General features: G+C 41.3%; 3 long non-coding RNA genes across 3 annotated transcripts; 2 read left to right on the forward strand and 1 right to left on the reverse strand.

Moving 5' to 3' along the window:
- Window positions 1-3258: 3258 nt before the first annotated feature.
- On the forward strand, window positions 3259-4108 carry LOC311424697. Its single transcript, XR_014686163.1, has 2 exons — window positions 3259-3305; window positions 3622-4108. It is a non-coding gene; the product is annotated as an uncharacterized lncRNA (long non-coding RNA).
- Window positions 4109-4721: 613 nt separating this feature from the next.
- LOC311435246 lies at window positions 4722-19091 on the forward strand. Its single transcript, XR_014692006.1, has 3 exons — window positions 4722-5217; window positions 15157-15329; window positions 18702-19091. It is a non-coding gene; the product is annotated as an uncharacterized lncRNA (long non-coding RNA).
- Window positions 9608-10411, reverse strand: LOC311430354. The gene is made up of 2 exons (XR_014688723.1): window positions 10189-10411; window positions 9608-10082 (listed from the first exon to the last, which is right to left on the reverse strand). It is a non-coding gene; the product is annotated as an uncharacterized lncRNA (long non-coding RNA).
- Window positions 19092-19608: the final 517 nt, after the last annotated feature.

Raw genomic sequence — 19608 nt, forward strand, 5'->3', positions numbered from 1 at the left:
TTATTAACAGCAAAGATTGATTTCTGCTTCTGATGTGAAAGTCTCTGAGAGAACCAGAGGAGAGATTTTCTGAGTCTCCTTAGATTGCAGCTAAATTGTTCTGTTGTAGAAGGGAGAGAAACCGTCTTCTGTCTGTGCGGCAGAACATGTAATTGGTCCCCAAATTCTCTAATTCATGAGTGTGGGCTGCTTATGTAAACTCCCTAAGCCCTTGCCTGTAGTGCTAATGGTTCTTTGCTCACCATCTCCCACCCTCACCACACTTAAAGTAGTTCATGATGGAAGCACACAGCTCTGCTCCTCTATCTCTCCTTGGCACTTTGAGCATGGGTTCTCATGATGAGGCTACTCTGTCAGGACACCTCCACAGGGATGCCGCAGAGCTGCTGCCTTGTCCTGCTCCCTATGCAGACATGCCTGCTTGAGCATCCCCAGCCCTTGTTGTGCCCCACAGGGTCAGTGCCATGCAGCACTCTGTGTGGCATTGGTCTCCAGGGCAGAAGACCATGCATGATCCATTGCTATTTCAGTTTCTAGAGTGGAATTGGCCCACTGTCTGACACATTTTTGGAAGGCAATCTTTTTGTTCCTCCTGTCCTCAGCTGTGTTTTTGAGCATCGCCTAATTTGGTTCTCTAACCTCAGTGAGTTCATTGTGAATCTTTGTCATAGTTCTTTCCTCTTATCCTTCCTCTTTCCCTCCCCCTGTCCCCCAGACTCCCTCATTTGCAATTATAGTCAACTTTAGTGAGGAGAAATGGCTTTTTAATTTTCCACAAGAAATGGAAGTGTGGAGTTATTATGCAAAGCAGCTTTCTTTTAATTCCCGAAAATTTCCGGTATACACTGTAATCAGTCATTTTCTACTGTACTTTTTACTGTCTGAAACTGTAAGCCCAGACCATTAGAAAACCATAATAAACAATTCAATGATTTCCTTTCAGCTTCGTATTCTATTTTGCTGAACATGTTTGGAGGTGTAAATATTTCTCTGGAGGGAGATAATTTTAAGTTTAGTTTTCTAATTTGATTAAGGAAGTGGAGCCTGCCTGCTTCATCTGCAGGCATGAATTCTTGTGCACCAGGGAGATGTTCAGATATCTGTGTAGGTGTGTTTAATATGTTCCGCCTAATTGTATTTCCTTTTCACTAAATAAGAAAAGTTGCAATGCAATGGGATTAATTTTTCCATTTCCCCCCACGTCCTTTTTCCTGCTTTTAATTGTGTTGCTCCACACAGCCACAGCGGCATGCCCTTGGACTGGATTTCCTTGGAGCAAGCTCCCTGCCTGCTGGAGGCACCAAGCAGAGAGCTTCAATCCCATTGCTTCACCCAGGTTGCCCTTGGTGGGTTGTTCAGCCTGGAGTGAAACCCCACCCTGCACACGGGGTTGTACTGCAAGGTACATGCCTGAAAACGTGCTGATTTGTCTCACACTGGTTTCACTGCCTCTGAGAGGGAAAGAAGCAATACCTGCTTAAAAGGACACGCTCTGTTCTCTCCATTTCAGGAGTAAAATATGGACCGTCCTAGGTGAACCATTCTTTAAAGAAAGCAACTTTCTTCTGCTTCCATGCAGAGTGGTGGTTAATACTTCACTGTCACAAAAGAATACATTTAATTTAGCAGCTTTTCAAATATTTTAACATATTTCAAAGAGGTGAATGTAATAACTCATTGGAACAAAAATGGTCATTAATATGTTAAAAAAAAAAAGAGAGAGAGAGAGAGGAAAACAGTTCACATCTACACAGAAGTACAGATTGGCTTAAAATTGTAACTTTTTTCCTTATATAAGCTGAGGGTTCTTGAGTTTGTTTTTAGATTCTGTAAGCTGAATTTGCTTTATCTTTTCAAGCTATTCTCTGAAACCACAAGAGCTCTAAAACCCACATCTTTAAAACGAAATATAGAAATGAAAATCCTCATGCAGTCTCTTGGTTTCTGTGACTAGAGTTTGATGGGGAGTGGGGGAGAGAGCAAACATTGGCATGGTTGCAATGAGATTGCAAATGTTGGCAGTGCTCTTTTGCGCACGGCAGGAGGGGGTGTTAGTGTGGGTAGGCATCTTCCGCAAAGTAATATGTGTTCATCTCCTCTCTGCTTCTGCAGAAATTGAAAGGGCAAGTGTGCCTAGCCCTGGTGCCTGATTCTGCAATTCACATTTGTATATGTAGTCCTGCAGGAAAATTCTGCTCCTATTAAACTGTGCAAGATTTGTTAGGCCTCATGTATTTCAAATTTTTATTCTCTTTGCTCTTGAAGACTACCCCAAGTAATTCTACTGAGTTTTGAAACCTAAAAGTGAAAGCTAAAGTGGGTAGTGATGTTAATAATACCTGTACATGCAGATTAGTACTACATGCAAAGCAATTTTTACCAATTCCTTGTTTTATTCTGTAGTTCCCTTTTGAAGCATAACCCTATTAATATACACCCAGGCCTTCTCTGTAATGTCTTCTCCCCAAATCTTCCTGAGCTTTTCTGAGAAAAATTAGGGCAGTAAATCCCAACAAGTGGAAGTCATGAGGGTGTCACAGATAGTGGTCAGTCTTCATCCCACCATTCTGCCTCTCCTACTCATTGACTGTAGAGCTGAATAATGCAGTTTTCCTTACATTGTTGAGCCTGTGCAGTGCCCACCTGAATGACTTCCACCCACACTGCAGCTTGATGCTCTTGCCGATCAAACAAGACAAAGGCTATTCCTTTGCCTTTCTATGTTTTTTATCCAGTGCCTGTACCGCTCAAAATATAGCAAGCTTATCACTATTGAGGCTGGATAAACTGCTATTTGAAAACTAATAAAAATACACTTCAGTATTACCTAAATTGTAAAGAAAACCTAAACAAGAGCAATTTGGAAAATATCTCAGTACTATTGTGGGTAGAATATTCTTTTCCTGGCTTATCACTAGGTTACCTAATGGCCTGAGGACTCAGAAGCAGTTATGAACCTTGGTCTCCCATCTATTCTGCCCCTGAGCGCTGCATTACTGCTTGCTCACGTGTCTCAACACTGACAACTTGTACCTTCCTGGGTTCACAGGTAGATAAATTTAATGGGAGAGCATGATGTTCCTCTCCCATCCTGGAGATTAATGTGCTTTTTTGGAAAACATGTTTGATCCCCCACAGGCTGCAGAGTGTGTTGTTTCCAGCCCTTTCATTTCCTTGGCAGGTATGGTCAAAAGCTGATTAGCTGGGCACCTCCACCTGCTATAGCATTATTTAAAAAGAAATGTTTCTAGCTGCCTTTGCTGAGGAAACTGGGTCTCTGAGCATGGGCACTCCAGAGGGTTAAGGTCAGTTTCTGACACCAGTGGGGTTTAAGTGAAAGCTGAAGGTACCAGAGTAGGGCAGTGCTGGGAGAAGAGGGGAACCTGGAAAGTCCAGAACAGTCCAAGAGACAGGCATCCTATCTAGGGTGTAGGAAAGTATTGTAGGGCCATAACCTGTAGCTGAGCTTAAATTCTTTTTGAAGATGGCTCTTTGTCATGAGATAGTTCATGCTGCATATGGCTCTTGAAAACACCCTTTTTCTGAGGAAGAGAACTTCCTTCTGGGTCTTGCGCATTATTTTCCTTTTCATGAACCTTTGTATTTCTTGGTTCTACACAGGACCAAACCAGACATGCAGAAGCACCATGAAAAAATGCAGTTGGAGCATTCTTGGCATGGCTTGACATGTGGGAGCACGGAGATAGGGAACCTAATAGGATTCCAGACTAGTTCTGCAGATTCAAGAAGTGCAAGCAGTCGGATAAGCATCTGAACTTGTGTGTGTTTATCTAAACTCAGCTCGAACTCCAGGCCACTTCAGAGTTTGCCTAGCAGTGGCTAATTATTACTAGAATGCTTGTTAAAATTGGAAAGTAATGTCAATAATGATTTAATTCACAAACAGATGTAAACAAAAGCCCTTCTGGGAATTGTGTTGTACCAGGAGCTTGAAGGAGATATTCCTCTCAAAAAACTGTCTAGAAAAATTTTGGATGGGAACAACAACAATAAAAAAAGCTGCTAGTTCTCCTCTGCTTTAAAAGCTATTGGGGAACTATGAAGCTGAAAAGAAAGTGTATCGGACAGATACAGAGGCAGCAGATCTGATTCTAGTTCTTGTATATCTTTGTATGTCAACAGCAATACTATGAAGTTACCTGTTGTAGTGGGGTAAAGCCAGCATAAGACAAGATCATGTTCAACCATTCTTAAGATATTATTAAAACAAGGGCAGCTATTAGAGGCTTATTATGGTGAAAAATGTGTTTAGGATCCTGCCTGGGAACAGCATGGTTGATTTTCTCAGTAATACATATTATTTAATTAAATAAATAAAGCTTCATTGGTGATGTAGGTTTAGTTGTCATTTACTACCTCTTTAGTGACGTTAAACTTTAGCACAATAACAGCTTGGCGAACAGAGAGAACTGTTTCCACCCACATGGATAAATATTGATCTCAGTGATAAAGAAGAACAAACATTCTGATGGAGTGGTATGAAAGAAATTGAACCTGATACAGGAGGTTTATTTTTACTGCATAGTAAAAGAAAGTTAGTCTTTCAACTGAGAACAGGGAAGGGCAAGGGGATGGCTTATCAAAATGTTGTTTACAGGATAATAAATACTGTGACTTCAAACTTTAATGTTTACCCATTGGCTATCCACAAAAAAAAAACAACAAGATGACTGAGGTGAAGTTCTGGTCACAGTAAAATAAATGGAAGCTTTGCTGTTGACTTCAGTAGGGCCAGATATTTCTAGCTGGAGTGCTGTACAAAGGCTCTAATGCCCCATGCGGATCTCCTTTGAGCAAATTGCCTTCTTAAGTCCTTGAAACTAAGCATGTGCTTCTCTTCTCTGCTGAACCAGACTTGGAGACTGATGAGTTTGACATTTTATAAAAGTTTGAACTGCTAAAATACAACAGGTTTTTGTTTATCTGAGCTTGTGTGTGAGATTCCTTGGTCCATTTGGAAGCCCCTTCCACCACCTAGAAGGGCCAGCTTTCTGCAGAGCCTCATTTGCTTCAGTGAGCTCTGTGTGAGAAAGCATGGCCAGGGCTAAGCAGTGATGGAGCAAGTAGGGTAACATGACCAACACAAGGAGCAATGTCCCCTTGTCACATGAGAAGAGTGGCAGCACTAACCTGAGGGTGGTGAAGAGGATGCAAATGCAAGCCGTGATGTCTTCAAAGCCTACAGAGTCCTTCCAGGTGGGTCTCTCACAAGGTGGGTCTCCAGGTGAATCAGACTATAAGGCTAGGACCAGCAGATGTGATTTTAACTATAAAAAAGTGTTAAAGCACAAACCTTTTATTTGATACTGAGGCATATGGATACTTGGGAGGTGGGGAGTGTGTGTGTGTGTGGGGATAGGAAGAGATACATCTGACCGAAAGTAGGTGTCCGCAATGACTGTGTCAGAGTTAGTCATCTAGGCTCCATCTGCAGTCAATGGGGAGGTTCAGACACCTGTAGGGCATGACTCATCTTATATTGCACATATGGATCAGATCAGATGAACTGCCTCCTGCTAGTTTCTCTCCACTGACTATGAAAGGAGCCCGGCGCAACTTACTATCTGTGCAGGTACTTACCTGTTGGCAAGTAAAGGTAGGGCACATGAAAGCCCTGCCTTTTCTTTGGGAGCTAGCCCTTTAAGGAATGTTTAACACGCATGTAGGACCAAATAAACAAAGCTGTGATGTGGTATTTTCAAAGTGTAACTTCCCTGCTCTTCTCATGTCTTACAATGCGATCTTCTAGACAAAAGTTATCTATCACTTTTCCTAATAGCTCATTTGGATAGTGCCTACTCATTCTCACTCATCAAATTTGGCTTTCTACATAGGGCTTCTGCTGCTCAATACAGTGTGTGCGACAGCAACATATCGCCACACACGATGCTGTGATGCAGACATCTTTTTTTAGTACAGGTCACCTTAGAGGTGGGTACACGGTCCCATTCCCTTAATATCTTAGCCTTAATATGTTTTCCTTTCATGTACAGATGTTACATTCCTCTTCCCTACCTCCTGTCTGACCATCCCTCTTGGCTTAAGAATGACCTAGGAAAAAATAAAGCTTACAGAAGATCTCCTTCAGCTTTTGAGCTATTCCCAGCAGCTCCATCTGACTGCTTTGCCCTCTCTTTATGTATGCAGTTATGAGTCTGTGTGGGAGGCAAGCAAACTCCAGCTGCCTCTGAACTTTGCCTGCTAACTTGTGCCTCGTCTACATGACGCAGAGAGGTTTTCCAGCCCAGTTACTTTCAGCTCATGAAGAGCTTTTTGACTGTCAGTAAACCACACCACAGCCTCTAATTTTGATTGGAGCTTCTGCTAGCTGATGTCAGATACTTAGTGCAAATATTCATTTTTACTATTACATTAAATGAGGTTTTAATCACTGCCATAGGTAATTGTAGGACAAGGGGGCTCTTATGCCTTGGAAATAGTTTTGCGAGGTAATGATTATACATGCGCACTCCAGAAGTCCTGGAGGTGATGAACTGAAGAGGGAAACAGTGGTTTGGAACCAATGGGTCTCTGTATAGCAAACACGCTCAGTGAGATTTGGCTTTGATGAGATTACCTGGGTGAGTTTATCTGTGACAGAAGGTGTGGCACCTGCCTCAGGAAGTTTTGAAATGAAGATTTTCTTTTCATAGCTATTCAAGAGTCAGGCAGAAAGGTGCAAAATAAAAATAATCACTTCTCATTCCAGTTACAACTCTACCTAGCTGAGTCTCATTCTTTCTTAATCCTTCAGGTTTTTATCCCTGAGGGTAGATTGCCTTTCAAGTGCAGTAAGAGTAGCCATATTTGTGTTAGGTTTTTCAAAAGAGAAAACCTTTGCTTTTTTTCTCTGACTCCTTCTGTTCAGGTTACCCCTGTCTCCAGTAAATCCTTTTTCCTGGATTTTGTGGGATATCCTCAGTTGTCAGAAATGTGACATTCTGGTCTGCCACCATGTCTGGCCTTCAGGCCTGGGGTGAGATAGATGCGAGTCCTTAAGGCCCTCTCCCCTGGTCAGGTGCAGTTTGCCTCTTCCAGAGAGACATGAAAGCCATGCGGGTGCTTTGGAAATTCCTCACCTATGTCCTTGTTGTTGGCAGGAGAGTCAGAGTGCACATGAAAGTAGGAATGAGATTATAAAATCTAGGCTTGCTTATCAGCCCTCCTGGCCAATTACTGACCTATATCTGAACTGAAAAGGGAGTATCCTGGGAAGGCAAGGATCCTCTTGGCCTCCAGAGCCATGGTGCAGTGCAAGGGCCACAGCAGTGCAGAGGCTCATCCCTGGGCAGTGAACACTGTGCCACGCTTGAGAGGGGTCCAGCTCAGCTCAGCACCACACAGGCTGCCAAAAAGGGAAAGGCAGAGAGCTTGAGTTGCTGCCAGTTGTAGCTACAAGGACACAAAGTCATTCAGACTGGCCTTTTTTCTTCTAAATCTCTCTGCCTGTTCCTGAGCCTTAATTTGGCATGAGATGGTCCATCTAGCAATCCCACTTTCTCAGACCCCATATAGCTTTCCATACACAAAGGGTTTTTTTTTTTTTTTTTTTTTTTTTTTTTTTTTTTTTTTTTTATAATTAAAAGTCTGTCATTTTTCCTAGGTATCCTGAATAAAAGATTTTGTCTTGCCCTTTTTCATATTTTCAACATTCAGACAGAAATCTCCTCTTCTGAGCTTCCTCTCCTCTGTCTCTGCAACCATACACTTGTTCCCTTTGCTCCACAGCAGGCTTTATCTTTCCATTTTTGCCTCTTACAGATTGACACTTAGAGCCTGCCTAGGTTTTGCATGCTTTCCTATCCTGAGGCAGCCTGTTGGTGAAGGAAGGGCCGTGCCACAGCCTACCTTGTTCTTGTCAGCGTCTTTTATCTTCCCACTTCAGTCACTTCTGTATCACTGCTTTGCATTCACTTATTTTAGCTGTTTTTAGCTGAGGTTGCTTTCTTCATTAGTACAAAGATGATTTAGTTCTGTTGAAGCCTGGCAGTGATACTACCCAATTGCAGCATATATTTTTAATCTAGATTCAGTTTCTGTGCTTTATGGCACCAGAGAGAGTTGGGTTTTGTGTCTGAGGTGCCACTAGAAGATATGTATTATTTCCTGACTGTTGATGATTGTGGTGAATTATCCCAGTTCTGTTTTAGAGACATTGTCTAGAGAGTTTTTATCATTTATGTATAAAGTTACCAAACCCAAACCAAAACTATACAGGCAGCCTGATCAAGGGGAGACTATTGAAAAGTCTTTCTTGCTTCAGCTACAAGAAACATCCTGCTTGCAGGCTCTCAAACCAATGAGGGATTTCATCCACATGGATGTCTTTTGGGAAAGCAATGCAGCAGCCGGTAAGCAATTCAGGAGACTCCTGGCATGTGTCAACGATAACTTCTTGGTCCAGGTATTAGATAAACCAACAAGAGGAGAAGAATTATTGGACCTGGTGCTCACCAATGCAGATGAACTTATTAAAGAGGTGAAGATTGGAGGCAGTCTGGACTGCAGAGACTATGCCCTGGTTGAGTTTGTGAAATATGTGCCTGGTGAAGAGCCAAGTCAGGACCCTGAACTTCCAAAGAGTGAACTTCTAGCTGTTTAAAGAATTACTAGGCGATATCTTCAGGAAAACTCTTGTTAGGGATGGAGGAACTGATCAGAGCTGGGAACTCTTTAAGGACATTTAGAGCTCAAAAGTTCTCCAGCCCAATGTGTAAGAAATCAAGCAGGGAAGGCAACCAGAATGGTTGAGCGTGGACTTGCTGGTCAAACTGAGGAACAAGAAGGAAATGCATAGGCATTGAAAGCAGGGACACGTGGCCTGGGAAGAATACAGGGATGCTGTTCGGATGTGCAGGGACGGGATCAGGAATGCCATGCACAGGTGGAACTGAGCTTGGAGAGGGATGCAAAGAATAACAAGGAGGGATTCTATAGGTACATTGCTCAGAAAAGGAAGGCCAAGGAGAGTGTACCCCCTCTGATGGATGAGAAGGGAGGACTGGTAACAACAGACATGGAGAAGGCTCATCAATTTCTTTGCCGCAGTCTTCACTGTCGGTCAGGCTTCCCAAATCTTTTGTTTTAGAGACAACCCATAGATGGAGCCTGGGGGAGCAAAGTTCCTCCCACTGTAAGTGAAGAGCAGGCTCGAGACCACCTGATGAAACCGAACAGGTACAAGTCTATGGGGCCTGATGTCATGAATCCAAAGGTCCTGAAGAAACTGGCTGATGTAGTTGCCAAGACTCTCTCCATCATATTTGAAAAGCCCTGGCAGCCAGCTGAAGTCTATGACGACTGGAAAAAGGGAAACATCACTCCTATTTTTAAAAAGGGTAGAAAGCAGAACCCAGGGAACTACAGTTGATGAGCCTCACCTCTGTGCCTGGGAATATCATGGAGAAGATCCACCTGAAAACACTGTCAAGGTACATGCAGGACAAGGAGGTCCCATCCATCACCAAAGAGTCTTTGATACCCAGTAACCAAGGGACCCCATGATTTGTAGTGTTCCTGGCTCTGAGGAGAACAGGACAGGAATCATGATGCTGCTAAAAACACTTTGAAACAAGGCTGAGTGAACATAACACTGCAGGCTGAGCAAACCAGCATTTTATAACACTATAATTTACATTATAGTGTTAATCTGAAGATAAGAGTAAATTTGTTCCTAGTTAACTAAGAGTCCAGCTAAGACTGGACTCCAGACAGATGTGGTGAAATAAAACCTGAAGAAATCTGCATATTTCCTATATACAGGATCTTCATGGTCTTCTGAAATCCCCAGCTCACTTGATTTTGAGGCAGCTTTATGCTGGGAGTGTTCTACTGAACTGTATTGCAGTGAAGTGCTAGGGATTTGGAGGCTGTCTCTGGGCAGTTGTTGAGGCTTCACAGACTGTTTTACAAGTGGACCCATGTAACTTGTACAGTGCACCAGTTTTCTAGGAGAAATATGACTCTCACATGCTGCCTGCAGCTCTAGGCAGGGTTATTCTGCTGTCCTCCTGAGCTCTCCAGGTCTTCTCCAGTGTTCATTGCTTGAAGAATGCTTCTCCCTGCCAAGCAGCCCATGAATTGAAGAAGAATCATCACTAAGTGGCAGAAAACAGAAAAGTATATATATATTTATATATATATATTATATTATATATATATACACACATATATTTCCTAGCTGCTCTGCTCTGAGCTCTACGTAGGAAAGGAGCTTGGCCAGACAAGAGTTTGCTATTCCACTTCATATCATAGTATCTGGATTGACCTGAACTATAAAAGTGCAGTAAAAGGAGGAAGATAATGACTGAATCTGGGAAAAGAAATAACTCTTCTCAGTTACTAAAAAGATCCAAAATTAGCACATGAAATAGGCCTGAAAGAGTGATTTGGTTCCCTTCCTGGCAGTGCTCCCTTATGAAACAACCTCTCACAATCCTCTTGTGGAGAGAGTGACCTCACCTGGGCCCAATCCTGCTCTTGATTGCAGCAGTTGCGGTCTTGCTGCTGACCAGCAGCAAGAACATGGTAAACCCCTAGGAAAGCATGCACAGATGACCAGGCAAAGCTTGCAGAGCACAACATGCTTACATTTTGCTACTGAATGATGTTCATTACAAAACTAGCAAATTGCCTAGATTCCTGTGTGATTCTTCCATATGGGCTTCCTTTTTCATATGCCCACTGCTGAAGAAGATAAAAGATCTAGGAGAGAACCTAAGAAGCAGGAGAAATTATTCTGACATGAAGACAACTGTTTAGAGTCTGTGTTGAATAAAAGCTCTTTTGTAATGTATTTCTGCACAAAGATCTTAGTTTGAGTTTGAGCTGTCCATTAATTCATCACAACTTGCCCACAATGTCGTGACTGAAGAACTCTTGAATGGTATGGCTCCAACAAGTAGAGTGGTACAATATCAGAGAGAAATGTAAACTATTTCCCTACTGGAAACCCCTATCTGGTAGCCTGATCAAGTCCCACTGAACTAATTTTTCCTAAGTTGAGCAAGGGTAAGCTGTTGAACAAGAGGAACCAAGTGGGAATGACTAACATTTCAGAGTGTGCAGAAGTGAGATCATTCTCCCCACGAGGATATATTTTTTAATGTGTTTTCTCAATGGGAAAATAGAAGTAAAAGTATTTTTTTTTTCAAGCAAATCAAGAAGCAAATTGTGATGACATTTCCTCATTTTCTGTTTCCTCAAAAAAAATCATAGTCAGTCTGATTATTCACTCTGAGACATGTCCTTGGTTTTCTTTGCATTCTAGGAAGAAAAATAAATAAGCAAATAAATAAATAAGATGTATAAAAATACATACATATATATTTACACTTATACATATACACATATATATAGTTCATGTTTGTTGACCAGTACCAGCTGTCTCCTCACCTTGATTCAGAGCATTTTTGTTTCAATGAGGGAACTGATCACAGCAATAATTGGATCTTGTAAACCTAAGGCAGGGTAAATCCCCATTTTATCATTAGTCCAGGAGTAAATATATATATATATACATATATATATATATAATATGTTTTTGTAGAAAGCTATGTCATTTGGAAGTGATTTCAGCTTTACAGAGAAAACATCTTCTAATTTCAGAATGATTTTTTTTTTTCAGATCACTAAATGATATAAATATGATGCTTTAGTTGCTCCAGTCACTTTCCTTCTGTTGAACACTAGAGCTCTATTTCATCTGCTTTTGCCTCTTATTTGACTCAGAGAGGAAAAAAAAATAAAGGCACAATAGGGCAGACTGGTTTGCTGATCATATTAATGAATGATCCCTCCTAAGAGCAGGATTTAGTCCAGTGAGTATGCATAGTAATGTTGTCAGCTTTAAAGAATCTTCCTTCTGAGATGGCAGTGCTTGTTTTCTTCTGTAGCTGGGAAGGTTTATGTGCTATGTTTTTCACAGAAGATGCAAGTCCCAGAAGTTCTGGAGCAATACGCCTGACTGGAGGAAGTCCAGGAAGGACAGAACCAACATTTTTCACATTCATTAGGCTTTGGCAAACTGTTGCTTTCACCATGCTGTTTGTCGTTTCGGAGAACTGGAATAAGAACCCACATACTGAGATTTTTCCTGTGTGAGTTGTGTGTCTATAAAATATGGTTGATTTGGAATTATAGCTGTTGGCCTCCCATAGTTCAGTTATATTTCTCATTTTATTTCATTATATTTCTCATTTGTGAATAATCATGAGTTTGATATGAACAAATCAATGCAAATTCTTGATATTAGCCAAATCTCTCAGCATTTGAAATGTCATGTGGTAAAACCTGATGTGTAACCCCAAACATGATGCTGCTACTAAACTTGAAAATATTATGGCAACAAAATTTTTGACTTTTCAATGTGAAAAAGATTTTTTTTTTTTTAACCATAATTTTTATGATTAAAGAAGAAACTAAAATCTTTTATTTATTTCTTAACCTGAATTCTTCTGCAGGTGAGTAAAAAAGATTTTTATCATAGCTTTGGATTTTACTACCTTCCTCCCTCTTCTTATTCTTAGGAGCTACTCCTAAAAGTGATATTTTCCTCAAGAATTACATTTATTTTTTTTAAGGAAACTGGAGAAGGAGCAGAGAAGGCAGTTGAGAAGGCAGTTACAGCTGCTGTTGGAGACAAGGACCTGGTCCTCAAACACTTTTGCACACAATTAACTTGATGTATCTAAGTTGCCACATCAAATGCTCTCATAAAGTTTTTCATATGAACAAGTGTTTGCAGGCTCTGTATCTAAATCATTGTTCTGATTCTGAGTTCTCTCATGTTTTCCCATCTGTAAAGCAGTGACATTGCAGAGATCATTTGGTAAATCCTTTGAAATCAATTAATTTAGAGCAGTAAATGTGAATGTGTTTTCAGTTTTTATTTTATTTATTGATGTCAGAGAAGGAATGCTGACCAAAAAATTGATGTTTTCCACTTCCCACAAGAAAAAAATAATTAAATAGAAAAGTTGAGAGATTAACCCAGGAACAGAAAAAATACTTCTTATAAAGGAATAATTACACAAAAATGATCATTGAATGAAAGAAAAGAAGGCTCTGAAGAAGCAGTGTCAAATGCAATTAAAGCAGGAGGAAAGTGTTAAATAACTTCACTGTTAGCAGGGGAACTTGTTTAATGTGATGTCCAGATGGCTGCATGCTTATTCTCTTCCCCTCCAATATGCTGAATGTTCATTGTACTTTTAGACACCTTTTCTGGTTGATTCTCCTGCCAGATTCTCACTTTTCCTCTTGTAAATCAGGAACAGTTCTGCTGATGCAAACGGATTCACATTTCTGTGAAGCAGTCAAGCCCTGTATATTTTGCTTTGACTTGGCCACACAAAAGTCAACAGGAAAAGTGCCACTGCCACCAAAGGAGCCAGGCTTTCATCCCAGATTTTATGTCTTCCTTAAATTTCTGCTTTATACTCCATGGCAAACATGTAATCTGTATGTTTCACAAATTGCTGCTGATTATATATTCTATACCAGATTGCTATCCAGGACACTCCACCACTTAATCTGCTCAAGAAACAGTTTTGGGTTCAGTGCCCTGTATTTTCTGTGTTTGATATGTTTTGATATCAATGACCTTATGTTAAAGGTGTGGTAAGACAGGTCATCTGGCAGCCCACTGGGATTCCTCTCCATTATTTGAGAATGGTTTGAAAATGTTGGAATGGTAAAAAAAAAAAAAAAAAAAAAAAAAAAAAAGGGGTTTGTCTTCCTTTTGAAAGCATTTTTTAAAATGTCATGAGACACTATTACACTATTTTAGCATGCTGTTCATTAAGCTAATGGTTTGGGCTCAATAACACAGCCAATTCATGTATGTTTAGCCATCTGTGAAGGTTTCTCATAAATTAAAAGATGCAATGCTGTAAAATGATACTGCAGTGGTTACACTGGTTTATTTTCCTCTTTTTTTTTTTTTTCTTTTTTTTTTTTTTTTTTTTTTCCCCTACTTATAATGCACTTATGATAGTAAGTGCTTATAGTGCCACCGTCTGGTTGAGATGGCTACCGTCTTCACTTCCAGACCGACCGTCTTTAAATGAACATTTTGTTATTATTAAAACACAAGTCAGTCCTGTGAGATTGCTAACACCCCTTTCTCTTGCATCTAAGTTATTGAGAGGAGTAATTTGAAGAGAGCAACTAAATTGACGAGCACTGTAGAGGTACGCATAACTGGTCTATACGGGGTATGAATAGCTTCATTTATGCACTTTGTAAACTATGAATATTAACCTATGTTAATATTTTAAAGGTAACATTTAAGATAGACTTCTCAATTTTTAAGTTGTACATGTGTTTTATATTTATTTAATATAAGATTATTCTGTATGTACTTATGCTTTCCAAAAATGTCTATTTTTCTCTTTGCTTTGCTGATTCAGTCAAGCTGCAAAGTCAGATTACATAGTACAGCTGATTTTTCCTTTCTGATTTTTGTTTTTCTACAACCTAATCCTTCAGTTGTAAATGCCACATTAGCAATCATTATAGGCTCCAGTATGCAAAATAAGCATATCATGGCTATGACACCCACCCTGCCTCCCTCCAGTCAACTACTTGCCAGACACGGAAGCCCTGGGACAAACAGAGTAGGTAGCCCTCACTGCAAGTAAATGTCCTAGGGGGCTGGGCTGATTGTTAATTCCCCTGATTTCTTCTGTGTGTTTGCTGTGCCATGGGTAGTGCAGCTGTGTGTATGTATTTGCAATTGACAAAAACACTGTTTTTGCTACTGTGCTGCCCAGTGTTTCAGACAGCTTTGTTCCAGTGTGCTGGCCTCGGGTTTCAGTCTCAGGGCTGCACTACAGGACTCTTCCCTGGCTGACCACGGGCATTAACACGATTTCTGTTAGATGTCTGAAGCTGCTCAGAGTCCCTCCAGCAGCTGAGGCTGGTTGCTCCACAGCGCCTGGGGGAACCGTGGGGTATAAAACAATGGACACCCACCTGTGCCCTTGTGGCCAAGCATCAAACCACTTCCTTCTTCTTTCTAGCAGGGCCTCAAGGAGGCAGCAAACCCAGAAGTAGAGCTGTGCTTGTTCAAGAGATGGACCCCATGCAGTCTGTTGCTTTGACCCCCTTTCCTTTTTGGTGCCTTCCATGCAGGGTCGTGCTGGAGAACTCCATTTCTTGTACACCAAAGGTTGGCTGTGCAATGCTGCCTCTCCCAGAGGTGAAAAGACCAATTACATGCTGCTTGCTGCTGCTTGAATCTCCAGTCCATGGCATAAGGCACAGGCTCATATGACAGTCACTGGAGGACACAATAGTAAAAATGGGTAAGGAACCTCCCTTGTTCTTTTATGGGTTTCTTCTCAGCAGCTACACTGTGCAGGTGCCACAAGCAATTAACGATTTTATAGGACACTTGAGTTGAACATTTGCAGAGGGGGAGATTTGAGTAATCTCCTGGCCCCAAGGAGTTGTTTCAGTTTTAATTGTGCGTTTTAGGGTCTATCGGGCTCTGATATTTCAAGTTCTGTGGAAACAGCCAGCACACTGCTATCATTGTGCTCTCCTGTTCAGGGTTTGTGCCTGAATTACCTCATGATAGGCCATTTAAGTCTTTTGGCCTCCTTCTTGGCCTCATATTTCAACACAGCACGTGAAAGAGATGAAGAATGAGCTAAAATTCCCTTCCAACTGTTGCAGAGCTATGAAATATTTTATTTTTAATTCCATATGTTTTTAGCAACCTTTGGCTTCGTTAAAACGATGAGAGTTAGGTGAAGACGGCACAGACAGAGGGATTTTCCCCTCTGATGTCAGGGGTTTGACATATTTACCCTCACCTAAAAGATGGTGGTTGCTTCTGTTTTCTGCAAACAAAGGGAAGGCTCCTTCTCCAGAATTTCTCTCCTCTGTGCAAACATTAATTTGTGAAGCATGGCCCACACGATTCCTTGAAAAGAGAATGCATCATGACATTTCCCTAACTGTACAAAAGTCTTTACATTTCTAAATGTCACTCAGCTATTCATTACAGTAATATTTTCCCAAGGCCTGAGCAGGGCCCCATCAGCACTGGTTGTGTGTGTTGCAATTGTCCCCTGCTTCGCCAGCCCCACTGTGATCCAGCTGAGAGCTGTTGAGTGTCAGGGCTGGAGGGGCACCACTCATAGCACTCAAAATCTGTCAGAGTTGGCACCATGGGGGTTTATGGATGCTTATCAGCCCTGGCCTCTTCAGCTTTTAAGAAGGTGTTGGGGTGCCAGAGATTGACTGGAGAAAGTTCTCCAGAGGAGAGATGGAGGAGGAAATGGAATGCCATGAAATGGAAAGCTCCGTAAAACACTTCAGTGCAAAAACAAACAAACAAACAAGCAAACAACAACTTTTTCCCATCCAAATATAATCCTTTCCGAGACAGTTCTTAAAAATGGAAGAGGTAGTGCACTCTCAGACACACACAGAAGATGGGGAGTTGCTTGCCATTCCCACAGGCAGGAGCATTGCCAGCTTCGGTGCAGCAGCACCTTGAAGAGAGGAGGCAGGTCACTGCACCATGGAGAAAGTGGCAGCAGTTTCTGTAGGCTTCACTGAAAATAGGAGATAGCAGAAGTGGTTGAACATACCAAACATCCCACAGAGTGGTGTTTATTCTCTAACACCAGGGCAGGCCCTGAGTTGGCTACAGTCTGGGAGCCATGCAAGTCCTTGAAAGCAAACTTTGTTGTCACTCAGCATTCGGGCAGATTTGGTGTCCGCCTGTGGTTGATCCAGCTCAGAGCTTCCTGGCATCATTTTGCGATCATGTGAATCTGCTGGCACAACTTCTTGCCAAAGAAACCTTCACCCCTACAAAATTTGAATATTAGCTCTTGGTTTTGAATGGAAGAAAACAATTCCCATGGAAACATTGATAAACATCATGAAAAGGGGCACAACGTAGAGTGAAATGAAATGGCTGAATTTGTCTTGTGACAATTTCATCAAATTACATCTCACTTCCAGGCTCTTTGAGTTATAAAGCATACGCTGTGTGAACACTGCAGTGCAGACGAGGAGGAGACAAAGGTAGGGCATGGAGCAGGGAGCGCTCTGAAACCCTGAGTGCTGTAGGGTTGAAGAGTGAAGGAGTCAGCTGGTAAATGCTGCCAAGCACACCAGAAAATAGGCAGAGAAGCAGATGAGACATGAGACATTGAGATCTCATTCCACACCTAAGGTCTGTTAGTCCAGGGATCATCACAGAGCATGTGAGGAAGAGCAAACTTAATATGGAGAAAAGGAATATTACCACAAGAAGCACTTATAGCAGAAGACGCGATTACTGGGTGGTCAATACAAACTCTAGCCTGCTCTCTGTAGAGCAAGTCAGCCCAGAAATACAAGAGAAGGTGGCTGTATTTAGCTGGAAAACTTTCTTACATGCTGTCATCTGGAACTGCTTGAAAGCAAAGTACATAAAGATGAAGAAAGGACGAGACTTTGCTTCTGTTGGGTAATTAAAAGGGAAAGAAATCTCAGTACCATAAAGAAGAATGAGATAAATCATGTCACAAAGAAATTTGTTGCTGTGGTAGTCTTCCCCTTTCATAAAAAAGAAGCTAATATGGCTAGGATCAACTACAATTAGAGTTGAACTCCACAGAGAAAACACAAATACAAAAACTACAGCAATCATAGAGGAAGAGTGGAGGAAGAGATAAAGGAGAACACAGGAACAAGACGTGGGCAATTTGTAACTTAGACTCACATTCAAAAAGATTTAGAGAGCCTGTATCCTCCCAAAGGAGCATTGGCATGTCATTAAAACCTTTAATATTGTCTTGACAACTCTTCTGTTCTTTGCATGTAGCTGACTGATAAGGCAATATTCTTAACTTTAGCATGTCTGTCTTTTATTCCTCAGAAGTACTGCAGTTGATCTTACTCTAAGAAAAGAAAAGGGAGGAATAAAAAATTCCTGGATCTCCTGAGATTTTTTTTTTTTTTTAAGAGTGGAGCCAGGAGGGCTAACAAAGCATTAAAGGAGCCTACAGCATCTCTCCCTGCCCCTCCACCCCTTCCTCACTTGGCTGCTGGAAAATATTTCTTCAGATTTGCTGTGTACCTTTGCTGCAAAACCTGACTGCACGTCTGTGGGTTCGTAGATTATCTGCACCGTGACAGCCAGACTGTGAAACCTTTGCTTGTGACTGCAGGTCTGGCAGTCTGCTGGCTTCAGTGGGGCTGCTGCCGCGGGATGCTGTTTTTCAGCGTGAGTAATGGTGTCATGATCTGGCCCATAAATTCTGGGTAATTTGTAAAGTGCCTGTCACAAAGTTATCTAAATAGCAATGGCACATTGAAAACTGTTCTGAGCTGTTGCAGAGAGCAGTCTTCTCAGTTTGTCTTTCCAATACAACTTTGTTCTTAGATAGTTTGGTATGTTCCTTTCCAACCTCATTTAAGAGCATCTGAATTCTGTTCATATTGTGGTAAACCAGGTACCAGCAAAACACAATTGCTGAAGGCATTTTGATCCTTAATATAGTCAATAAACATACTTGAATGGGACTTTAGAATAAGTATTAGAGAGGGCAGCAATTACCTCCCTTCTTTTGTGGTTTCTGAATGAATTAATTTTGTCTCTCTTTGGGCTTTTCTTTGTATGTTTTTGTTTTGGTTTGGTTTATTTTGTTTGTTTGTTTGTTTGTTTTTCCTAGAGTTTCAAGAGACTGATTGTCACTGGCACAATTCATGGAAGTCAGATTTCTAAGCTGCAAGTGTCGTTGCTGTTCCTGGTTGTGCCTATGATGTCTGTGGTTGTACAGACTTAACAGAAAGTGCTTCATTCCTCACTTCCCAGTATTCCATCCACACGAGAGCACTGATGGCAGAAATCTTCTTGTGCTCCCCTGGGCTGGTGAGTACATGTGGGGAATTACTCACATCAAGTAAATGATGGCACTCATGTGAACGGTGCACATGGAATATTCTTTGAAATTATTTTGTGATCAAAGCAGAGAGAGGAAATAAAAATGAATGTATTTGCTGAATACTGCATAAATTAAATGTGAGGGTACTGCAAATAAAAGGCAGAATGTTCTTTGAAAGAGGCTGTGTTCACTTCATATTCATAACAAAATATCTTCTGTTGTTCTGTTAACATTCCTTCCTGTTGTTCCTGGTAAAGGAACTAGAGGGTAAAGGAGTCTGATATATGGATTTCTTTTAAATTATTATTTTTCTTTTTGGTAAGTGTCTCTTTATAAATAATTGCGCAATGTTTCAACACCTGGGTCAATGCCAAATTTCTTATAGCTGCAGAGGAAGAAATGAAATTTAGAGGGCTGCCAGAACATGAAGCTCTACAGTAGACTGCTGATGTAGGCACCAATGGCACCCCTGGGTGTTCAAATCATCAAAATACTGGCAGAGCATGTGACGAAGTGGTCTGCAAGTTGTTTTTTTGACTGTTCCAAATGCTAAGCGAGAAGTCGGAACAGCATTGGGAAGTAGGACCTTGCTGGACAGTGAATCTTCTCCTTGGCTTTTGTCATGATACAATCACTTTCATAAATTCATCAAGCTTCAGTTCATTTTCAGTTCATCCATCAAGCATACAAACTG

Source organism: Aythya ferina, assembly GCF_964211825.1.
Source record: "Aythya ferina genome assembly, chromosome: 1".
Taxonomy (NCBI): domain Eukaryota; kingdom Metazoa; phylum Chordata; class Aves; order Anseriformes; family Anatidae; genus Aythya; species Aythya ferina.